The 24,515-nt window shown below is 39.1% G+C and overlaps 2 pseudogenes; both read left to right on the forward strand.

Moving 5' to 3' along the window:
* Positions 1 to 24,515, forward strand: part of LOC140954571 (uncharacterized) — a 93,142-nt pseudogene that overhangs the window by 29,668 nt on the left and 38,959 nt on the right.
* The window catches only part of LOC140954524 (uncharacterized), a 27,910-nt pseudogene continuing 25,115 nt past the window's right edge, over positions 21,721 to 24,515 (forward strand).

The following is a 24,515-nucleotide window of genomic DNA, read 5'->3' on the forward strand; positions in this document are numbered from 1 at the left end:
GACAAACATGTACCTTCCTATGCTAAATTTTTGAAAGATTTGTGTAGTGTGAAGAGAAAACTGAATGTGAAAAACAAAGCATTTTTAGCCGAACAAGTAAGTGCTATTCTTCATAACAATAATACTTTGAAATATAAAGACCCTGGTTGTCCTACAATTTCTTGCTTTATTGGAGAACATAAAATTGAAAGAGCTTTACTTGATCTTGGAGCTAGTGTGAATTTACTTCCATATTCGGTTTTTCAAAGTCTCAATCTAGGTGAGTTAAAACCAAATTGTGTAACTCTTTTACTTGCTGATAGATCTGTAAAAGTGCCTAGAGGAATAGTTGAGGATGTGTTAGTACAAGTTGCTAAATTCATTTACCCTGTAGATTTTGTTGTCTTGGATACACAACCTGTTGAAGCATGTAATTCAATTCCTATTATTTTAGGACGTCCATTTCTTTCAACTTCTAATGCATTGATTAATTGTAGGAATGGACTAATGAAGCTATCATTTGGAAACATGACATTGGAGATGAATATTTTCAACATTTGCAAGCAACCTGGAGATGATAATGATTTACAGGAAGTGGACTTTATTGAAAAATTAGTTCATGATCAATTTCAAACCACTTCTACTGAAATTGAGATTGATGAACCTAATGATTTGCAAATGGTCTATTTTTAAGAAGAATCAAATTCAAAGAATTGGAGACAACAAATTGAAGAATTGCCACCACAATCAATTGAGTCCATACCTTCAAGTGTTCAACCACCAAAACCTGGGTTGAAGTCGTTACCATTCAATCTCAAATACTCATTTTTGGGAGAAAATAAAACTTTTCCAGTAATAATCTCTTCAAAACTTAGTGCATATTTAGAAGGTAAGTTATTACAAACTCTGAAAATGCACAAAAATGCATTAGGATGGACCATAGCTGACATAAAAGGAATAAGTCCTTTGATTTGCACACACAAGATTTATTTGGAGGAAAATGTCAAACCCTCTAGAGAAATGCAACAAAGGCTTAATCCTAATATGAAAGAAGTAGTGAAAAATGAAGTCATTGAGTTTCTAGATAATGGAATCATTTATCCTATTTTTGACAGCAAATGGGTAAATCCTACTGAAGTTATACCCAAAAGGTCTGGAGTCACTGTGATAACAAATGAGAAAAATGAGCTAATTCCAACTCGGACTATTACTGGTTGGCGCATGTGCATTGACTATAGGAAACTTAATTCAATGACTAGAAAAGATCATTTCCCTTTACCTTTCATGGATCAAATCCTAGAAAGAGTTACAGATCATGAATTTTATTGTTTCCTAGATGGCTATTCAGGTTACAATCAAATTGAAATTGTATTGGAAGATCAAGAGAAGACTGCTTTCACATGTCCATTAGGTACTTTTGTATATCGAAGGATGCCTTCTGGATTATGTAATGCACCAGCCACGTTTCAAAGATGCATGCTTAGCATATTCAGTGATATGGTTGAACGTTTCCTTGAGATTTTTATGGATGATTTTTCTGTTTTTGGTGATTCATTTGATGATTGTTTAACTAACTTGGAAAAGGTTTTGAACAAGTGTGAAGAGAACAATCTTGTACTGAATTGGGAAAAATTTCACTTTAAGATAACAAACGGCATTGTACTTGGTCACATTATTTCATCAAAAGGAATTGAGGTTGACAAATCTAAAATTGAGTTAATTGCCAACTTACCAGCACCAAAATCTGTTAAAAATGTTAGATCATTCTTAGGACATGCTGGTTTTTATAGAAGGTTCATCAAAGATTTTAGTGTGATATCTAAACTATTATGTAACCTTCTAACAAAGGAAAATGTTTTTGAATGGACTGAACAATGTGAAAAAGCCTTTGTTAAACTTAAAAGCTTGCTTACTTCTACTCCTGTCATTCAACCTCTTGATTGGTCAATACCTTTTGAAATAATGTGTGACGCTAGTGATTATGTCATGGGTGCTGTCTTAGGACAAAGAAAAGATAAGAAACCTTATGTGATTTACTATGCAAGTAAAACTTTAAATAGTGCTCAAATGAATTACACCACCACTAAAAAAGAATTACTTGCAATCGTATTTGCATGTGATAAATTCAGGTCTTATCTTGTTGGCTCACCTGTTGTTGTTTTTAGTGATCATGCAGCATTGAAATATCTTCTTTCTAAGAAAGATTATAAGGCTAGATTGGTGCGGTGAATTTTGTTACTTCAAGAATTTGATATCACAATCAAAGACAAGAAAGGCACCGAAAATGTTGTCGCAGATCATTTGTCAAGATTGACAACAGATTCGAAATCTGACATCACACCAATCAATGACTACTTTCCCGATGAATCTTTACTTTCTGTTTCTACAATGCCTTGGTTTGCTAATATTGTTAATTTTCTTGTTTCAAGATAATTGCCAGCTCATTGAGTACCCAAGAAAAAAGAAAGTTTCTTGAACGAAGTGAAGAACTTTTATTGGGATGACCCTTATTTATTCAAATATTGTCTTGATCAAATATTTTGAAGATTCATTCCTGACAATGAGGTAAGTAGTGTCATTAAATTTTGTCATTCTGAGGCATGTGGGGGTCATTTCTTGTCAAAAAAGACAACTATAAAAATCTTACAAAGTGGATTTTACTGGCCCACAATGTTCAAAGACTCACATGCATTTTGCAAAACTTGTGAAAATTGTCAAAAGTTGGGATCTATTTCAAAACATCACATGATGCCTTTAAATCCTATTCTTGTCATTGAGATCTTTGACTGTTGGGGTATAGATTTCATGGGTCCATTTCCTCCATCATTGGTTTCTTGTACATATTAGTCGTAATAAATTATGTTTCAAAATGGATAGAGGCAATTCCAAGTCGAAACAATGATCACAAAACAGTGATAAAGTTTTATAAAGAAAACATTTTAAGTCGATTTGGAATCCCTTGAGCCATAATAAGTGATGGTGGAACACATTTCTGCAACAAGCCATTTGATTCTTTAATGAAGAAATATGAAATCACACACAAAGTTGCCACCCCTTATCACCCTCAAACAATTGGACAAGTAAAGCTTGCTAATAGGGAGATCAAACAGATCTTAAAGAAAACAGTGAACCCTAATAGGAAAGACTGGTCTTTAAGACTTAATGATGCACTTTGGGCTTATCGAACTGCTTATAAAACATCATTAGGTATGTCACCTTATAGACTAGTCTATGGAAAACCTTGTCACTTGCCTATGGAAATTGAACATAAAGCTTATTGGGCTATTAAAGCTTTTAATTCAAACCTTAATGATACTAGTTAGCTGTGAAAATTACAAATAAATGAGCTTGAGGAAATAAGAAATGATGCATATGACAATTCAAGAATTCATAAAGCAAGAATCAAAGAGTTTCATGACAAGAAAATACTCAGAAAAACATTCAAAGTTGGTCAAAAAGTCTTGCTTTATAATTCTTGACTTCATTTATTTCCTGGAAAACTAACATCAAGATGGAGTGATCCTTTTATTGTGAAACATGTGTATCCATATGGGGCCTATGATATCGAGAATCCAAGGAATGACAATGTTTTCAAGGTAAATGGGCATCGTTTGAAAGTTTATTTTGATAATTTTTCGGTTGAAAATGACTCTATTGAATTGAGTGATCCTGTATATAAAGATTGATTCTTTTTGTCACATTGTTTTGTTTTTTGTTTTGGTGTAACTTTTGTTTTGCAAGTCTTTCTCTCACCTCAGTCAAATGACGGATAACAGTACTCTGTGACTTAAGTCGGTTCTTTCAGTTTCCCATAATAGCTGATATTTGTATATATTTCTACAATTCTCTGCTCTTTCTGCCTTCTTTGAATCTTTTCCTCAATTCTCATTTGAAAATGGACACCACTCTTGAAAAATTGAAAAGGTATTTTCCTGCTTTACCTCCAAATGCGATTACAAAATTTTATCGTGCTAGATGTGCAAGATTGAGGTTGTTAATGAATCATGGAATTCCTGAAGATATTCGCTGGCTAATTGAAGCAAATGTCTAATTATTAGGTGAGTCCTCCAATTCTTTCATTTTCACACACACACTTTAACATATGATTGTGGGTTACACATTAGATTATTACATTATTTATGCTCTTTTGTTAAAGATAACAACTAAGGGATAGGGATAGTATATAATTTGGAAAAAAAATATGATAATATTGATGATAATAAAAACGTAGATAAGTTTGGTTTCATAGCCTCCTTAACTTAAGCATTTAAGCATGAAGGGGTGTTTTAACACCTAATACCTTAAAGTCAACTGACTTGGGAGCTATTGGCCCAAAGCTTGTTACATGAGTTAAGGAGAAAAGCTTAAGGGAATCAAACATTGCACTATTTACGTATCAATATCTGCAACCCGAGTTACTGAGCTCATAAGGGTGTCTCAACACCTAATGCCCTAAGACCAACTGGTCTGGGAGTCATTAGCCGAAAACTTGTTACATGGGTTAAAGATGCATTATGTTGTATGTGTATATAAATAACAAAAAAGAAAGAAAAACAAAAAAATAATAATAATCCCAACCCAAGGAAGTTAACCTTAACATTAGAACATAATATTGTTTTCTTCCAACAAAAGCCCCATCATCTATGTTTTCATACATTGAGCACATAAAACGAAGGTTTATTAATATCTTGTTTAAGATATATGAAGCAGGAATATAAATTTAATGAGAGTTTGTTTATTTTGATAGATTAATGGAAGTTGAATGATGAATGCCTTGCTTTGTGGAACTTGAAAATTATTTTTCTATTTTACCGCTTTGATTACTAGGGACTAGTAATAAGCTGGTTGGAGGGTGCCAGATGAATAGCCATTCATGGAACCTCCTTTGTGTGTGGTTTCGAATTGAGTAATAAGAGTTTATACTATATTGTTTGAAGTACCATTAGTGGATCCTCTAACCTTCATATTTGTTTTTATTATTGTTTAATCCTCACATTAATCTTACATCTTAAATTCCTCTTTATTATTCTCCCAATCAGCTTATTATTAGTCCCTAGTAATCAAAATGTTAAAATAGAAAAACAATTTGCAAGTTCCACAAAGCAAGACATTCATCATTCAACTTCCATTAATCTATCCAGATAAACAAACTCGTGAAATTTATATTCCTGCTTCATATATCTTAAACAATATATTAATAAACCTTCTTTTTATGTGCTTAATGTATGAAAATATAGATGATAGGGCTTTTGTTGGAAGAAAACAATATTATGTTCTAATGTTAAGGTTAACTTCCTTGGGTTGGGATTATTATTTATTTTTTTATTTCTTTTTTCTTTTTTTTTTCTTTTTTTTTCTTTATATACACATATAACACAATGCATCTTTAACCCATGTAACGAGTTTTCCGCTAATGACTCCCAGACCAGTTGGTCTTAGGGCATTAAGTGTTGAGACACCCCTACGAGCTTAGTAACTCGGGTTACATATACTGATACGTAGATAGTGCACTGTTTGATTCCCTTAAGCTTTTCTCCTTAACCCATGTAACAAGCTTTGGGCCAATAGCTCCCAAGTTAGTTGACTTTAGGGTATTAGGTGTTAAAACACCCCTTCGGGCTTAATTGCTTAGGTTAGGGAGACTACGAAACCAAACTTATCTACGTTTTTATTATCATCAATATTATCAAAAAAAATTTCAAATTATATACTTTCCCTTTCCCTTAGTTATTACCTTTAACAAAAGAACATAAATAATGTAATAATCCAATGTGCAACCCACAATCATATGTTAAAGTGTGTGTGTGAAAATAAAGGTTTAAGAATACTTGTTAAATGAGTATATGAGCAGGATCAAGTGATAACAATGTGAGAGTTTGTGCACTAACAAATCTACATGTTAGTTGTGGAAGTAGTTTCATTTATATGTGCTAATGAATCCATGTGTCAACTGTGGAAGCAGTTTCGTTGATGATTTCTGAGTCGATAATGACTTAGTTTTTGTTGACAATTTCTGAGTCAGTAGGGGATGTGTGTACACTAACAAATCCATACGTCAGTTGTGGAAGTAGTTTCGTTGATGATTTCTGAGGCGATAACGTGTAACGCCCGACAAAATTTTTTGTAACACCCATGAAAAACCTAAAGAAAATTTAGTCTTGGGAAGACCCATGTTAAAAAGAATTGAGGGGTATGGATCCACCTGTTCTAAGGGGAAATGTGAGGGAGCATAACTAGGGTACTCTAAATGGGAACTATGAAGGATTTAACCAGCCTTAGGATGAACCAAATAGGGATAAGAACAAGGGTAACCAGCCTTCCAAACACCCTTCCACATTTAAGAGGGGTATAAATACAGCGAAGAAGAGAGAATAACTTGTGCTCTCCTAAAAAATAGATGGCCAACAGTGTAATGACCCAACTATTTCAAGGCTAAACTATATGGAATTAATATATTTTTTTGGTCTCCAGGACTCCACAAGAAAGTTGTAGGCCTATCTCTTATATTTCCATCCATATAAAGTAGACCTAAATCTGAGATCTACAGCTCCAGATATGACCCAATTACCGAACAGTGTTCCAGTTTGGACTGCACCAACATCTCTTTTCTAAGTTTGGCCCTCTCTTTGTCCTTTCAATTTCAGTACTTAAACTCATAAATCAATCCTTTCATTTATGTGATAGGCCTGCATTTAATATGAGCATTTACCATAAATTAAAGGTATCTTATATTATTAGATATGTTATTATAAAACATGCTTTAGTTAAAGAGTTATTGATACTTCAAGTGCAAAATGATGATATAAAACCTTGATAAAAATGCACTTTTAAAGACTAATCAACGGAGCTAATCAATCATTTATCCCGATTATCTATTCAGATGTCATTAGCCGAAGCTAATCAATCATTTTTCCTGGTCATCCATTTGGATGCCATTAGCTGAAGCTAATAATTTGTCAGTCCCGGTCATCCACACAGGATGCTATTAGCCGAAGCTAATCATTTGTAAGTCCCGGTCATCCACTTAGGATGCCATTTGTGAGTCCCGACCATCCACTTAGGATGCCATTAGCTAAAGCTAATTATTAACCCGTCAATCATTCCAAAGGCAGTTCATGTAATCACTATAACAAGATATTATATCCTTTGTAATACACCAACAAACATTCCATAACAATTTAGCATTTAGTACAACACAAAAATAGACCATTCATGTAAACACCCAAAGAAATATATGTATATATATATATATAAATACATATTTAGAGAGAGAGAGAGAGACAAATGATGATGAATGTAGTCTTCGCTGCCAATGCGGAAATCGGCAGCGACGCAGTCTTCGCTGCCGATTCTGGATTTGGCAGCGACGCAGCCTTCACTATCGATACAGAAATGGGCAACGACACAGTTTTTCGCTGCCCATTTCTTGATCGGCAGCGACGCAGTTTCTGCTGCCGATTTCTGGATCGGCAGCGACGCTGTTTTCGCTGTCGAAGCAGAAATTGGCAGCGATGCAGTTTTCGCTGCCGATTTCTCAATCAACAGTGACGCAGAGCTGGGAGGGAGGGGTAAAACTGGTTTTAGATAAACCAAACAAGGATAAGAACACACCTAAACCAACCCCCAAACAACACATTTCATTTGATGGGTAGTATAAATACAAAGAGGGGAGAGAGAATGATCCATCTTCTTCCCAAACCAGCAGCTGCATGCCCTTCTTCCCTTCCCCTTTCACAACAGAAACGTGAATCAAACCAATAGAGATTGCCTTGTGAACTTGTGAGGGAGAGATGAGACCTTGAGAGAGGAGTGGGCAGCTGTATAGAGGAGAGGAAAAAGAGAGCTGGAAAACGTGAGAGGAAGAAGAAGGAGGAGAACCAGCAGCTGAAGAGAAAAGAATAGTGTCAAACCTTCCTTAAACTTAGTTAAATTCAGAAGGTATGGGTCATGAAACTCCCTTCCTCTTCCCCTTAAAATCAGAAACGAAAATGAAGAAGAAAAACCCTAAGAAAAATTAATCTAAGACCTAAACCAGCTATGAAGGAAACTGAAATTAACTAGAAGAACTAGCAAACAGAAGTGAAATAAAGTCAATTTCAGAACATCTAACAAATCATGGTAGAGGGCTGACTTTAACTATGGGGTAGGCCAGAATGCATGTGTGTGTGTGTTCTGCTGAAATTTAATGTGTTCTGCTGTGATGTTGCTGCTGGAATTAATGTGTTTTGGTGTGATGATTGTTGCTAAAATCAATGTGTTTTGCTGTGATGTTGTTGCTGAAATTTAATGTTTTCTGTTGTGATGTTGCTGCTGGAATTAATGTGTTCTGCTGTGATGATTGTTGCTGGAATTAATGTGTTGTGCTGTGATGTTGCTGCTGAAATTTAATGTGTTCTGCTATGATCATTGTTGCTGAAATCAATGTGTTTTGCTGTGATGTTGTTGCTGGAATTTTGTTGAAGAACTATGTGCTGAAATTGATGGTTCCGATTTGTGTTTGGCGCAGCGAAATTCTGTTTCCCTGCTGCAACGGAACCTCCTGCAACGAATCGATATTCGCTGCTGATTTCTGTGTTGCGCAGCGAAATTTGGTTTCGCTGCCGCAACCGAACCTCCTGCAGGGAATCGATATTCGCTGCCGATTTGTGTGTTGCGCAGCGAAATTCTGTTTCGCTACCGCAACCGAACCTCCTGCAGCGAATTGATATTCGCTGCCGATTTGTGTGTTGCCCAGCGAAATTCGGTTTCGCTGCCGCAACCGAACTTCCTGCAGCGAATTGATATTCGCTGCCGAGTTGTGCATTGTGCAGCGAAATTGTGGCACCAACAGCGATGCAGTTTTCGCTGCCGGCAGCGAAACAGGTGTCGCTGCCACCCTGGCAGCCCGCAGCGAACCAGTTCTCGCTGCCAAATTGGGCAGCCCGCAGCGAACCAGTTCTCGCTGCCGATTTCTACAATAAGCCTCCTAGGCAGGAATGACTTAAATGCTAGTAACAATTTCATGATATGATGGTGTAAAATATGGAACACTTGAATGTGAACATATGAACTCTTGAAATAAGTGTGATGATGGATATGAATCAAAAGTAAAATAAATACAACTGTGCTGATTTGTGACCATTGATGTCTTAGGTGGTGCGGTCGGGATTGGACCATCATCAAGACACGAACGACCCACAGGTGGAGCAGGTAGGTGACTTGCACCTTTCTTTTTCATACGTTGAATCTTGAAATATTTTAGCTTGAGTACTACCGTATTGTTAGAACCGATATTAAATTGTCGAACGCTTAAATGTTGATTAAACCGGGACAAATGAGTGATTAGCTTCGGCTAATGGCATCCGAATGGATGGCGGGGACAAAGAGTGATTAGCTTCGGCTAATGGCATCCAAATGGATGGCCGGGATGAAGGAGTGATTAGCTTTGGCTAATGGCATCCAAACGGATGGCCGGGATAAAGGAATGATTCCGCTGCCGATTCTGGATTGGCAACGACGCAGTTTCCACTGCCGATTCTGGATCAGCAGCGACACACTCTTCGCTGCCGATACAGAAATCGGCAGCGACACAGGTTTCGCTGCCGATTCCTTCATCGGCAGCAATGCAGTTTCTGCTGCCGATTTTGGGATCGGCAGGGACGCAGCTTTCGCCATGGAATCCGGATGGATGGCCGGGACAAATGAATGACTAGTTTTGGCGAATGGCATCCGAAAACTTGTGTATCTATATGTACTACTAGTTGTTATAGCAAATACATGAAGAAATTATAATTGCTAATGCTTTATTTAATTGCCAAACCGTTAATTACCATTCTTATTATTATTAAGTATTTGCATTCTCTTAAATGTTTGTACTGCTGCAGGGACTTCACACCAACGAGATGTCTAGGAAACCCGATACACGGGAACCTACTTTTGCAAGGAATTATGTAGATGTATTTTAAATCACAATGTATTTTGTATGGATCAATGTACTGAATGTATAACTTTTATTAGATCCTTTTTGTTTAAAATTGTGATGACTATTAGTAGGATAAGGCTGCAAACTCATGTCTGTGTATATATTTTTAATATGAACTTCAAATCAAGCAACCTTAATATTACGTGTTTGTGTAAGATTCACTTTGAAATGAAATGTTGATTGTATGGATTGCATTTTGATGATGTGAGGATTTAGATTCATTGATTGCCGGCACCATGTGGATTGAATGCATATAAAAAAAAAAATTAATGTGTTTTGGGCTTGGAAAGCCGGGTTGTTACAGTTGGTATCAGAGCACTTGGTATGGATCCTGAGGATCATTAATAAATGTGTTGTTGTGATGAATTTCAGGATGGTACGCACCCGACAAGGGACATGAACTGAGCCGCCCTCCTTAGAAAGGAGGGGCATGAACCGAGGTGCCCAAGGTTGGCAAGACGAAGATCCCTTGGAAGATACAGCATCTCATGCTCCGATAATACCACCTGAAACCTTGCAGGGGGGAGATACGGTGGCGGGGGAAGGCTCGAGGCCTAATCAGACAGAGAGAACACCCCTAGTCGCCACTAAGCAGCGAGAAAGATCAGAAGCACAACCATCTACTGTTCCAACCGGGGTGCCCCCACAATATGTAGATGCGGGACTCCTTGTACAAATAGTTAAAGCAGTGATGGAAGGCATGGCTAGTTCAGCGGCACAAACAACTCCCACCACGCAGATTCCACCAGCAGCCCCTATGACTAGCATGACCATGGATAATGTGGTGCCACTGGTGTGACTAGTCAAAAGTATGAGGGAAATGGGTTGTGAACCATATATGGGGGAGCAAGATGCAGAGATAGCTGGAAGATGGATCAGGAAGGTAGAGAAGACAATGATTCAAATAAGCATACCCGAGGGTTTGAAGGTAAATTGTGCAACCCAGTTACTGTATGATAGGGCCATGACATGGTGGGAAACGGTTCAGCTGAGGCGTGCGACTGAGACACTAACTTGGAGTGACTTCAAGATAGAGTTTGAGAATCAGTTTTATTCCAAGTATCATCACAAGGTGAAGGAACAAGAGTTCTTGGCATTAAGACAGGGTGATATGTCAGTATTGGAGTACGAAAGGAGATTCCATGACCTCTCTTTGTTCGCCCCACATTTTGTGCCGACATAGGAACATATGATTGAAAAGTTGAGAGATGGTTTACGACAAGATTTGAGACAAGGATTGATTGCTTTGCTATTTAAATCAGTGAGGGAGTTGATTGAGGCTGCACAAGCTTTGGAGGCGTGTATTGGAGAAAGCCAAGGTGGGTATCAGGGTATAAGCAAAAAGAGAGATGGGGATTATTTCAGCGGCAGACCGTCACACCCGAAGAAAGGAAAAAGTGGAGTGTTTGAGCAGTACGGAAAAAAGGGGAGTTTGATATTACCGCCTCACCAGCAGTCAAGTGGGAGAGTGATGGTTGGACAGTCGCACTTGAGGGCAAACTCTTCTACTGGGGCCGGTGACCGCTCAATCGCACTTGAGAGTGTGGACTATCCTTTTTGTGTAAAGTGTGGACAAAAACACCCTGGGGACTGCTCAGTTTCCCCTGGGCGATGTTTTGTGTGCAGAGGAGAGGGTCATAGGTGGAGGAACTGACAGTATCTTAGTCAAGGGTGTCATTTCTGTGGTGGTAGAGGTCATTACAAGAGGGACTGCCCTAAATGGAACACCGGACAAGTGCAGAGCTATAGACAGCCAAGTCAGAGCCACCAACAGTCAGTCATTGTTAATAGGCCAGTGAGATCTTCTCAATCAGGGGCAAACTCCAGTCGAGGGAAGCCGAGGGCACAAAATGATCGGACCCCGGGGAGGGTCTTCCACCTGACACAGGAGGAGGCCAGGGCTGCATCGGATGTGGTGGCAGGTACACTACTATTGAATGATTTTAATGTGCATGTGTTGTTTGATCCGGGTGCCACCCACTTATTCATTGCTAAGAGAATTGTCGCTAAATTGAGAAAGGAAGTAGAAATAGTAGAGAAGGGATTTGTAATTGGAACTCTAATGGGAAACATGGTTGAAACAAATATTGTATATGTGGATGTGGGGCTTAGTTTATCTGGGTATGAAACAGAGGTAGACTTGATTCCCTTATAGCTGCATGATTTTGACATAATACTAGGCATGAATTGGTTGAGTAAATACAAGGCACTAATAGATTGTTATGCTAAAATTGTTACTTTCCAAACACCTAAGGGCGAGAAAATGATTTTTGAAGGAGAGAGAGTTCTCAAACTGAATGCTTTAATATCAGTGGTAACAACCCAACAACTTTTAAGAAAGGGATGTATGGGATACCTCGCATACATCTTAAACTCTGATGATGAAGGTCCACGATTGAAGGATATTCCTGTGGTGAAGGATTTCCCAGATGTGTTTCCTGAAGAACTACCAGGACTACCCCCGGAGCTAGAGGTAGAGGTGTCTATAGACACTTTTCCTGGAGTCCCACCCATAGCTCAACAACCGTATCGAATGGCTCCAGCAGAACTGAACGAGTTAAAGACTCAATTACAGGAATTATTAGACAAAGGGTTCATACGATCCAGTAATTCTCCTTGGGGAGCACCAATCCTATTTGTAAGAAAGAAAGATGGAGCCCATAGACTTTGTATTGACTATCGACAGTTGAACAAAATAACAATGAAAAACAAGTATTCGTTACCTCGGATAGATGACTTGTTCGACCAATTAAAGGGAGCGAGGGCATTTTCAAAGATAGATCTGAGATCAGGGTACTATCAGATGAAGATTAAAGAAGCGAATATAGCAAAGACCGCATTTAGAACTCGTTACGGACACTATGAATTTTTGGTGCTACCGTTCGGGTTGACAAACGCCCCAGCCCTTTTCATGGATTTGATGAATCGGGTTTTCCAACCATACCTGGATAAGTTTGTGGTGGTGTTCATTGATGATATACTGGTGTACTCAAATTCCTTCGAAGAGCATGAAGAACACTTGAGACAAACCTTACAAACCTTGAGAGATCACCAGCTATATGCAAAACTGAGTAAATGTGAATTTTAGCTGAAGAGAGTGATGTTTCTGGGACATGTCATTTCAGCCGAAGGTGTTTTTGTTGACCCCTAAAAAGTCGAGGCAGTCTTGAAATGGGAAAGGCCAACTTCGGTCACTGAAATACATAGCTTCCTGGGACTTGCAGGATACTATCGGAGATTTATCGAAGGTTTTTCCTTGATTGCAACCCCTTTGACCCAGCTAACTAGGAAGGATAAGAAGTGGGTGTGGTCGGAAGAATGTGAGAAAAGCTTTCAAGAATTGAAGAGGAGGCTCACCACTGCTCCAGTATTAACCCTTCCCTCAGGGACCGAGGGTTTTGTGGTATATAGTGATGCCTCAGGAAAGGGATTGGGGTGTGTTTTGATGCAACATGGGAAGGTGATCGCCTACGCATCAAGGCAATTAAAGACTCATGAGGTGAACTACCCGGTGCACGACCTAGAGTTGGCTGCTGTAGTATTTGCCTTGAGGATATGGAGACACTATTTGTATGGGTCTCGAACCCAATTTTTTACTAATCATAAGAGCCTGAAGTATCTGATGTCGCAAAAGGAGTTGAATATGCGACAAAGAAGGTGGATAGAGCTCATTAAGGATTATGACTGCACCATAGAATACCACCCGGGGAAAGCAAACGTGGTGGAAGATGCCCTCAGTCGCAAAAATAAAGCCTCCTTGGGAAGCTTAACAGTGGGAAAGGAGTGGCAACTGGCAGAATTGAAGGAGATGGGTGCAAATTTGGGAATTAATGTAGGAGGTGGGTTAGTAGCTCAATTCTTGGTGCGACCAACGTATCGAGAACAGATACTACATGCCCAATTCCATGACAAGGTGGGGTCCAAGATTAGGAAGAATGTGGAGGCCGGGGTAGAAATGAAATTCCGAGTGGCGGATGATGGATCCTTGATGATGGGACAGCGACTGTACGTGCCTAATGACGAAACTGTCAAACGAATGGTTCTACAAGAAGCACATGAGTCCAAGTTCTCCATGCATCCTGGCAGCACTAAGATGTATCAAGACTTGAAACATCTCTATTGGTGGCCTAGTATGAAAAGGGAAATAGCTGAGTATGTGTCAAAGTGTGGGGATATGTCAACAAGTCAAGGTTGAACACCAAAGGCCTGCGGGACCATTACAACCATTACAAATTCCAGAATGGAAGTGGGAGATGATCACTATGGATTTCATGTCAGGATTTCCCAAAGGGAGGAAAGGAAATGATGCGATATGGGTCATCGTAGATCGGTTGACGAAATCCGCACCATTCTTGCCTATAAAGATGATCGACTCGGTGGACAAGCTTGCCAAAATCTACATAAATGAGGTGGTTCGACTTCATGGGATTCCGGTGTCCATTGTATCGGATCGAGATCCCAGGTTCACCTCTCGACTTTGGCCGAGCATACAACATGCCTTGGGGACAAGATTGGACATAAGCACTGCGTTTCACCCTCAAACGGATGGCCAATCAGAAAGAGTCATCCAAGTCTTGGAAGACCTATTACGGGCTTGTGTGCTAGAATTTGGGGGAAACTGGGAGGAACACATGGCATTGGTGGAGTTCATGTATAACAATAGTCACCAAGCCACAATAGGGATGGCCCCATATGAAGCCTTGTATGGTAGGAGGTGCAGAACTCCTTTGTGTTGGGAGGAAATAGGGGACCGGAAGTTATATGGCGCAGAGTTGGTCCAAGTCACCACGGAGAAAGTGAGAACTATTAGGGATCGCATCAAAGCCGCACAGGATAGACAGAAGAAGTATGCCGATATAAGGAGAAGACCTCTCGAGTTCAGTACGGGGGACCAGGTGTTCCTGAAGGTAGCCCCATGGAAGAACATGTTACGGTTTGGATTAAAAGGGAAGTTAACTCCCCGCTTCATCGGACCCTTCAAAATCTTACAACGAGTAGGACTAGTAGCCTACAAGGTGGATTTGCCCCCATAGCTAGCCAAGGTTTATGATGTGTTCCATGTCTCCTTGTTAAGGAAGGCTGACGTGGACCCCGCCCGAGTTCTACCCCAGGTTCCAGTAGAAGTCAAGGAAGATTTAACACTGGAATTGAGGCCCATAAGGATACTAGATCAAGAAGTGAAGGAATTACGGAGCAAAAAGATCCCCATCGTCAGAATTTTATGGCGAAATGCTCAAGTAGAAGAGGAAACTTGGGAGAGGGAGGCTGAGATGAGGAAAAAGTATCCCAATTTATTTGGACCACCAGGTATGGAATGTTAGGCACCCAAAGAAAAAAAAAATATATATAAATACATATTTAGAGAGAGAGATAGAGAGAGAGATGATGATGATGAGATGATTTCCGCATCGGCAGCGACGCAGTCTTCGCTGCCGATTCTGGATTTGGCAGCGACGTAGCCTTCACTATCGATACAAAAATCGGCACCCACACAGTTTTTCACTGCCCATTTCTTGATCGGCAGCGACGCAGTTTCTGCTGCCGATTTCTGGATCGGCAGCGACGCTGTTTCGCTGCCGAAGCAGAAATCGGCACCGATGCAGTTTTCACTGCCGTTTTCTCAATCAACAGTGACGCAAAGCTGGGAGGGAGGGGTAAAACTGGTTTTATATAAACCAAACAAGGATAAGAACACACCTAAACCAACCCCCAAACAACCCATTTCATTTGATGGGTAGTATAAATACAAAGAGGGGGGAGAGAATGATCCATCTTCTTCCCAAACCAGCAGCTGCATGCCCTTCTTCCCTTCCCCTTTCACAACAGAAACGTGAATCAAACCAGTAGAGATTGCCTTGTGAACTTGTGAGGGAGAGATGAGACCTTGAGAGAGGAGTGGGCAGCTGCATAGAGGAGAGGAAAAAGAGAGCTGGAAAACGTGAGAGGAAGAAGAAGGAGGAGAACCAGCAGCTGAAGAAAAAAGAATAGTGTCAAACCTTCCTCAAACTTAGTTAAATTCAGAAGGTATGGGTCATGAAACTCCCTTCCTCTTCCCCTTAAAATCATAAACGAAAATGAAGAAGAAAAACCCTAAGAAAAATTGATCTAAGACCTAAACCAGCTATGAAGGAAACTGAAATTAACTAGGAGAACTAGCAAACAGAAGTGAAATAAAGTCAATTTCAGAACATCTAACAAATCATGGTAGAGGGCTGGCTTTAACTATGGGGTAGGCCAGCATGCATGTGTGTGTGTGTTCTGTTGTGATGTTGCTGCTGGAATTAATGTGTTTTGGTGTGATGATTGTTGCTAAAATCAATGTGTTTTGTTGTGATGTTGTTGCTGAAATTTAATGTTTTCTGTTGTGATGATGCTGCTGGAATTAATGTGTTCTGCTGTGATGATTGGTGTTGGAATTAATGTGTTCTGCTATGAAGTTGCTGCTGAAATTTAATGTGTTCTGCTGTGATCATTTTGCTGAAATCAATGTGTTTTGCTGTGATGTTGTTGCTGGAATTTTGTTGAAGAACTATGTGCTGAAATTGTGTGTTGCCCAGCGAAATTCTGTTTCGTTGCCGCAACCGAACCTCATGCAGCGAATCGATATTCGCTGCCGATTTGTGTATTGCGCAGCGAAATTCTGTTTCGCTTCCGCGACCGAACCTCCTGCAGCGAATCGATATTCGCTGCCGATTTGTGTGTTGCGCAGCGAAATTCTATTTCGCTGCCGAGACTGAACTTCCTGCAACGAATTGATATTTGCTGCCGAGTTGTGCGTTATGCAGCGAAACTGTGGCACCAACTGCGATGCAGTTTTCGCTTCCGAACGGGCTGCCGGCAGCGAAACAGTTGTCGCTGCCGAACTGGCAGCCCGCAACGAACCAGTTCTGCTGCCGATTTCTACAATAAGCCTCCTAGGCAGGAATGACTTAAATGCTAGTAACAATTTCATGATATGATGGTGTAAAATATGGAACACTTGAATGTGAACATATGAACTCTTGAAATAAGTGTGATGATGAATATGATTCAAAAGTAAAATAAATACAACTGTGCTGATTTGTGACCATTGATGTCTTAGGTGGTGCGGTCGGGATTGGACCATCATCAAGACAGGAATGACCCACAGGTGGAGCAGGTAGGTGACTTGCACCTTTCTTTTTCATATGTTGAATCTTGAAATATTTTAGCTTGAGTACTACCGTATTGTTAGAACCGATATTAAATTGTCGAACGCTTAAATGTTGATTAAAGGTTGATTAGCTTCGGCTAATGGGACAAATGAGCGATTAGCTTCGGCTAATGGCATCCGAATGGATGGCCGGGATAAAGAGTGATTAACTTCGGCTAATGGCATCTGAATGGATGGCCAGGATGAAGGACTGATTAGCTTCGGCTAATGGCATCCAAACGGATGGCCGGGACAAAGATTGATTAGCTTTGGCTAATGGCGTCCGAATGGATGGTCGGGATAAAGGAATGATCCCGCTGCCGATTCTGGATCGGCAGCGACACAGTTTCCGCTGCCGATTCTAGATCGGCAGCGATGCAGTTTTCGCTGCGTCGCAGTTTCCGCTGCCGATTCTGGATCGACAGCGACGCAGTCTTTGCTGCCGTTACAGAAATCGGCAGCGACACAGTTTGCGCTGCCAATTCCTTGATCGGCAGCAATGCAGTTTCTGCTGCCGATTTTGGGATCGGCAGGGACGCAGCTTTCGCCATGGAATCCGGATGGATGGCCGGGACAAATGAATGACTAGTTTTGGCGAATGGCATCCGAAAACTTGTGTATCTATATGTACTACTAGTTGTTATAGCAAATACATGAAGAAATTATAATTGCTAATGCTTTATTTAATTGCCAAACCGTTAATTACCATTCTTATTATTATTAAGTATTTGCATTCTCTTAAATGTTTGTACTGCTGCAGGGACTTCACACCAACGAGATGTCTAGGAAACCCGATACACGGGAACCTACTTTTGCAAGGAATTATGTAGATGTATTTTAAATCACAATGTATTTTGTATGGATCAATGTACTGAATGTATAACTTTTATTAGATCCTTTTTGTTTAAAATTGTGATGACTATTAGTAGGATAAGACTGCAAACTCATGTCTGTGTATATATTTTTAATATGAACTTCAAATCAAGCAACCTTAATATTACGTGTTTGTGTAAGATTCACTTTGAAATGAAATGTTGATTGTATGGATTGCATTTTGATGATGTGAGGATTTAGATTCATTGATTGCCGGCACCATGTGGATTGAATGCATATATATATAAAAAAATTTACTGTGTTTTGGGCTTGGAAAGCCGGGTTGTTACAATTCATATTTTTTATCCAACCATTCATGACAGTTAATGTTCAATACAATACAACAATAGATCCCTCGTAATACTCATATAATCATTCATGATAATTAACAATCACTATAATACAACAGTAGATCTTTTGTAATACTTATACAACCATTCATCACAATTACATTCAATAATATGAAATGGTAGATCCCTTGTAATACCCATACAACCATTCATCATAATTACATTCAATAAAAATACAACAATAGATCCTTCATAATACATTCGTCATAATTACATTCAATAATATGAAACGGTAGATCCCTTGTAATACCCATACAACCATTCATCACAATTACATTCAATATAAATTAAAACGGTAGATCCTTCGTAATACTCATACTTCAATTCATCAACAACCCAAGTTCATAATAGCCCAATCAACATCTCATATTCGATTTAATATTCATCACAACACAATAATATATCCACCTCAAATGGGTCATTTTAGAACACAAACATTTTCATCATTGTTTCAACATTCATCAAGAACTTGATCGACATTTCATAGTCGTTTCGACAATCATCAATAATTCAATCATACACTTCATCGTCGTTTCATCATTCAACAAGGGTTTAATAAAATATTATCATAAGTAAATGATTTCAAAACATAAACATCATACAAGAAAAAAGTGGAAACCACCTAACTACTCCACTTGTGGGTTGTCCTCGTCCTGACGATTATCCAATCCTGGCCACACTACCTAAGACATCAATGGTCACAAATCAGTATATTTGCATCTTTAAATCACATTCATCACCATACTTATTTCAAGAGTCCATATGTACACATTCAAGCATTCCACATTTTACACCATCATACAATGAAATTGTTGCAAGCATTTAAGTCATTTCTGCCAAGGGGTTTATTGCAGAAAATCAATAGCGAAACTGATTCATCGTTGTAGGTCGTACAGTTCAGTAGTGAAAACTGGTTTGCTGCAGGCCGCACGCTTCGGTAACGAAAACTGGTTCGCTACTGACCGCACAATTCGGCAGTGAAAACTGTTTTGCTACAATCATCACAATTTCGGCAGCAAATGCTCCTTTGCTATAGGCAACTCGATTTTTGGCAGCAAATCTTACTTCTGATGCAGACAACCCAACTTCGGTAGCAAACGCATATTCGTTGCGGAATACACAATTCAGTAGCGAACACCTAATTTGCTGCGGACAACAAAAGTTCAGCAGTGAACACCTAATTCACTGTGGAATACATAATTCAGTAGCGAATACCCTGATTTTGCTACGAATTGACACAACTTGGGCAATGAACACCTGATTTGCTGCGAACGACATAACTTCGACAGTGAACACCTGATTCGCTGCGGACAACACACGTTCTGTTGGCAAACGACACCTTATTCATTTGTGGACGACACATGTTCGACAATCAACACCTAATTCGCTACGGACGACACAATTTCGACACCGAATACCTGATTCGCTGTTGACAATACAGATTCGGTAGCGAAACACCTGATTCGTTTGCTGCAAAATACACAATTCAGCAGCGAACACCTGATTCGGCTACGAAATACACAATTCGACACTAAACACTTGATTCGCTGCGAAATATACAATTCAGCAGCAAACACCTGATTCGCGCTATAGAAAATATATATTAGGAACCTAACGTTGATTCACTGTAGACAACACAATTTAAGACAACGAACTACACAAGTTCATTTAGCAAGGTTTTTTCTGAATTCCATTTCATCCATGTTTTCACTTAATTATGGTAATACATCAACACCACCACGAGCAATTTCATAATTCACAAGTGTTCATTTTTTGTCATGGACTTAATTCCCTTAAGGTGTTCGTCACAGTGAATTTTCTCATTGTTCCCTCAATCCTTATGGCTGGGCAATGTTGCCCATTACACTTAGCTACACATGCAAATCATCATATTTCTCACAAGTATAATCATAATCACAATTCACAATTCATTCTCCAGATTCACAATTACACATATTCATTCATTAAACAAACCAAACCGAAGCAATATACAGTGTGGTTCCTGTTTCAGACATAGCATGCTTTCAAGGTTCATTAATAACAATTTGCACTTAAAACATCAATTCCACCACCTTTCAATATAATTTCATCAATCAAATATGCAGAATTTACATCATCAACACAAGTATGATTCTGTTATTGATTCAAAAATGTTCTAAAAGTCTCACGAGATCATCATCCATGCATTTTGTCACTTTAATTCAAAATTTTGTCCAGCCTCACTATTTCCAACCCTCCCCTAGGTTTCATGCATTCAAATGTCATGTATCTTAAGTAAGGGTCTTGTGTATGTGTTTCATTATCTTTTTGTTCTATATAGGTCTGTCCATTTAGTCAAGATTCCTTGAGTTAAGGTGCAAGAACACCACCTTTCCATTTTGTCTAAAATCTGGGGTAACAGACCAGCAAGAGAAAGGATATTGGTCTTAACCTCACTGTTTTTAGACAGTCTTTGGCAGGTCTTAGTGGTATGGTTCTTCCCTCTCGAGTCTCAGTTTTTTCTGCCCTTCTTCCTCTGCTAGCTATTTTTCTAGCCGGCCTAGGCTCCCTCTTTTTCCATGATTTTTGGTTGTTCATGCCTTCCTTCTCCCTCTCCCTTCTCTCTCACGGGCCAAGGAGGGCAATGCAGCTGGGGTTTGGGTCAAGTTTTTCTTTGGAAAAGAGCGAAGAGAAGAAAGGGCATGCTGCTAGCACATACAGCAGAGTGGTTTGAGTCTCTTTGGGAAGGAACAAAGAACAAGAGCATGGCAGCTCATTTTGGGAAAGGGAAGGGATAAGAGCATGGCAACTCGTTTGGGGAATAGCCTCCCCCCTCTCTCTTCTCTCTTTGCTGCATTTATACCTATTTCTTAAATGAAAAATAGGGTGTTAGGATGTTGGACCAAGGGTGTCCTAATCCCCATTTAGTGTTATCCTTGAGCTGGTTCCATTCCCCTTCTCCCCTAGAATAGGTCGGTCCAACATTAATTTTTTTTGTTAGGTTTTATAGTGTCACTATCGATTCAGAAATCGACAGCCATAAATTGTCGTTGCCGATTCAGCAATCGGCAGCGAGAGCTGCGCCGCTGCTGATTCAGAAATCAAAAACCAACCATGTCGCTGCCAATTCAGAGATTGATAGCCGAAAACTATGGCGCTACAACCAGATTTAGAGATGGGCAGCCAAAAACTGCGTTGCTTTCAGTTTAGAAATCGGTAGCCAAACTGTGCTGCTGCCGATTCAGAAATCGGTAGCTAACTGGGATTCTTTTGAATCAGAAATCGGCAGCCAAAAATTATGGCGTTGTCAATTTAGTGATCGGCAACCAAAAACTACATACCGCTACAATTCAGGAAATCGGCAGCTAAAAAACTGTGCGCTACCAATTCAGAAATTGAGAGCAAAAATGTGGTGCTGCCAATTCAGAGATCGGCAACCAAAACTACGTCGGTTGTCGATTCAGAAATCGACAGCCTACAAATTGTGTCCTGGCGATTCTGAAATCGGTAGCGGAGAATATGGTGGAGTCATTTCGGTTTTACTTCTTCTTGTTTTTTTGGGGGGTGTTTACAAAAATAAAATTTTAAAAAGTAGAAGGGAAGAAAAAATGTTAAATCCCTTCCTAAAGTTGTTGAAAATTATGAGCTATGAACTAGAGCCTTTCTCACACCTGTTTTGTGACTTTGGCGACAAAAAGGAAGAAGAAAACCCCAAGTAAATGGTCTAGAATTCTTACACTAGCTACTGAGGAAATCTAGACTAGAAAGAGGGATGAAAATGGGGTTGAATGGGGACCTAATTTCAAAACTTGTAACAAAAAAATGGATAATTTTGAATACACAAACTGAAAAGAAGGGTCGGCTATAGTAAGGGCTGGATTGAATGCAAATGTTATGTGACATTATGCATAGATTTGTGAAACTTGTAAGAACCTTATGTTTATTGCTAGAAATCAAAACATAAAGTATATTGGTGCTAATGACCTAAATTCTTGCTTTTGTTTGGAAGACAATTGGTGTGATAATATGTTAATGATGTTTAGTGTGTAGGGTTGTGTTATCATTGAACCTTAAAATGCATGTTAGAGCTGAAAATAAAAACCATATTATGTGGATGCCCAAATTCAAATGTGATTGACGAAATAGCATGGTTATGAACCAAGTGAATGAAGGTATATTTGTAGCATGTTATTGTGATAAAAATGACAAATTTCATGTGTAAATTAGGGGCCAATGGACAAGAATGTCCGGCCAAAGGGAAGAAGGGGAAAAAATGAAGGGACCTTGCATGATCTTTAGAGCGATAAGACATAGGATGTAAATGGTATCCTTGTATGATGTGCATTGATTAGTAGGTTATGTTGATGGATTTCGCATGATGGAACTAAAAAACATTGAATGTATGATGGTGTGTACTGACGGTTTATGCGTCAGTCGTAAATCATATACGCTGATGATTTCAGCATCAACTATGAAATTGTGTTGCGTTAATGATTTCTAAGTTGGTAGTGACTAGCGACTAAGTTTTCTTCAATGATTTTTATGTTCAGCAGTAGCCTATGTGTGTTTGGTGATTTTGCCGATTTATGTCACCACCCAACAAATTAGTGTTCGCTGTCGAATTCTGTGTCACTCAGCAGTCAATTTCGCCGTTGAATTGTTGTGTCAGCAACAAATTAGTTTTTGTCGTTTAATTGTTATGTCAGTAGCAAATTAGTTTTTATTGCCAAATGTTGTGTCTCCAACGAATACAAATCTCGCTGCGAATCCGAGAAGTGTCTGTGTCCTTAACAAATCAGGTTTCTCTATCGATTTTCTGTGACAAACTTCCAAATCAAAAATGACTTAAATTCTTCATGGTATGATGGTGTAAATATGTGAAAACGACTTGAATGTGAATATGGTGTAGCTTATTGGAATATGTATGGTGATGAGATATGTGAATATCAAATGCAAATGTGCTGATTTTGTGATCTTTGATGTGTTAGGTGGTGCGATCGGATTAGACCTACGAGGATAAGGACACACACAGGAGGAGTAGGTAGGTGGCTTTCACCGCTTCTAGCATAATGTTAATTCCCCAAAGTGAATTTGTTATGAAGTGTCTTTTATTGTGTTATAGCTTGTACTAACTATTTGGAATGTTGTAGCGGATACACGAAGATCTATTTATTTTGATATAATAATGTTAAATTGGTTACACATTTATGGGTATATGAAAGATGTTTATTTGTGTTTAATGAAATGCTAAATGTTATACGAATGTTTTATATGAGTATATTAAGGGACTATCACAATTGTTTATAATGTATGCAAATCTATTTTGGAAATGTTCGTACAGTATGACAAAAGGATTACTATTGTGTTATAAGTGAATGTTAAATTCGATATGAAATGTTTGTAAGAGTATATGAAATGATCCGTACTATTGTGATAAAATAATATAAATGCTATAGGAATGGTTTCAATTGAGTATATATGATTAGCTTCGGTTAATGGCATCCTAGGGGATGGCGCGATGAAATTGATGATTAGTTTACTAATGGCATCCCAACGATGGATGCCATGTTGTGTTTGATAGTATTAGTTTGGCTAATAGCATCTAAGGGGAATGGCTCGGGATAAATTGATGATTACTCGGACTTCTGGCATCCTAATGACTGATGGTCAGGTGTTGCGTTGATGATTTAGTTTTCAGATAATGGCAATCCTAGATGGATGGCCGAGTTGCGGCTGATGATAAGTTATTGGGTAAATGGCTCTTAGAGGGATGGTCAAGTTGAATATGATTATTGCTTGGTAATTGACATCCTAGATTGACTGCGATCCAACCATCAAGGATCATTGAGGTTCCAGTTGGGCCAATTACTAGGCCTAGGGCTAAGAGTTCAAAAAAGCTTCAATGAGATCTTCTTCAGATCACATGGGCTAATGGTGGACTTCAAGAGGATTTTGGTAATAATAAAGAGCAGCTTGATTAATTTGATTATGTTTAAGAGGGGCTTGTTGGTGGAACCAAGAACATTGCAATAAGGATTGGAGAAGAAGACTAGAATGAGCAGTTTGACTTTCGTTACTCTTTAGGTCAATAATTGAAGCTATGATAAAACTTTTTGATGTGAATTCTAGTCGGGATGAAAACTATGACTTCCATACATTTCAATGGTATATGGACGCCTTATAATTCATTAAGATGAGAGAG

Source organism: Populus alba, chromosome 14 (assembly GCF_005239225.2).
Source record: "Populus alba chromosome 14, ASM523922v2, whole genome shotgun sequence".
In the NCBI taxonomy this organism is placed as follows: Eukaryota; Viridiplantae; Streptophyta; class Magnoliopsida; order Malpighiales; family Salicaceae; genus Populus; species Populus alba.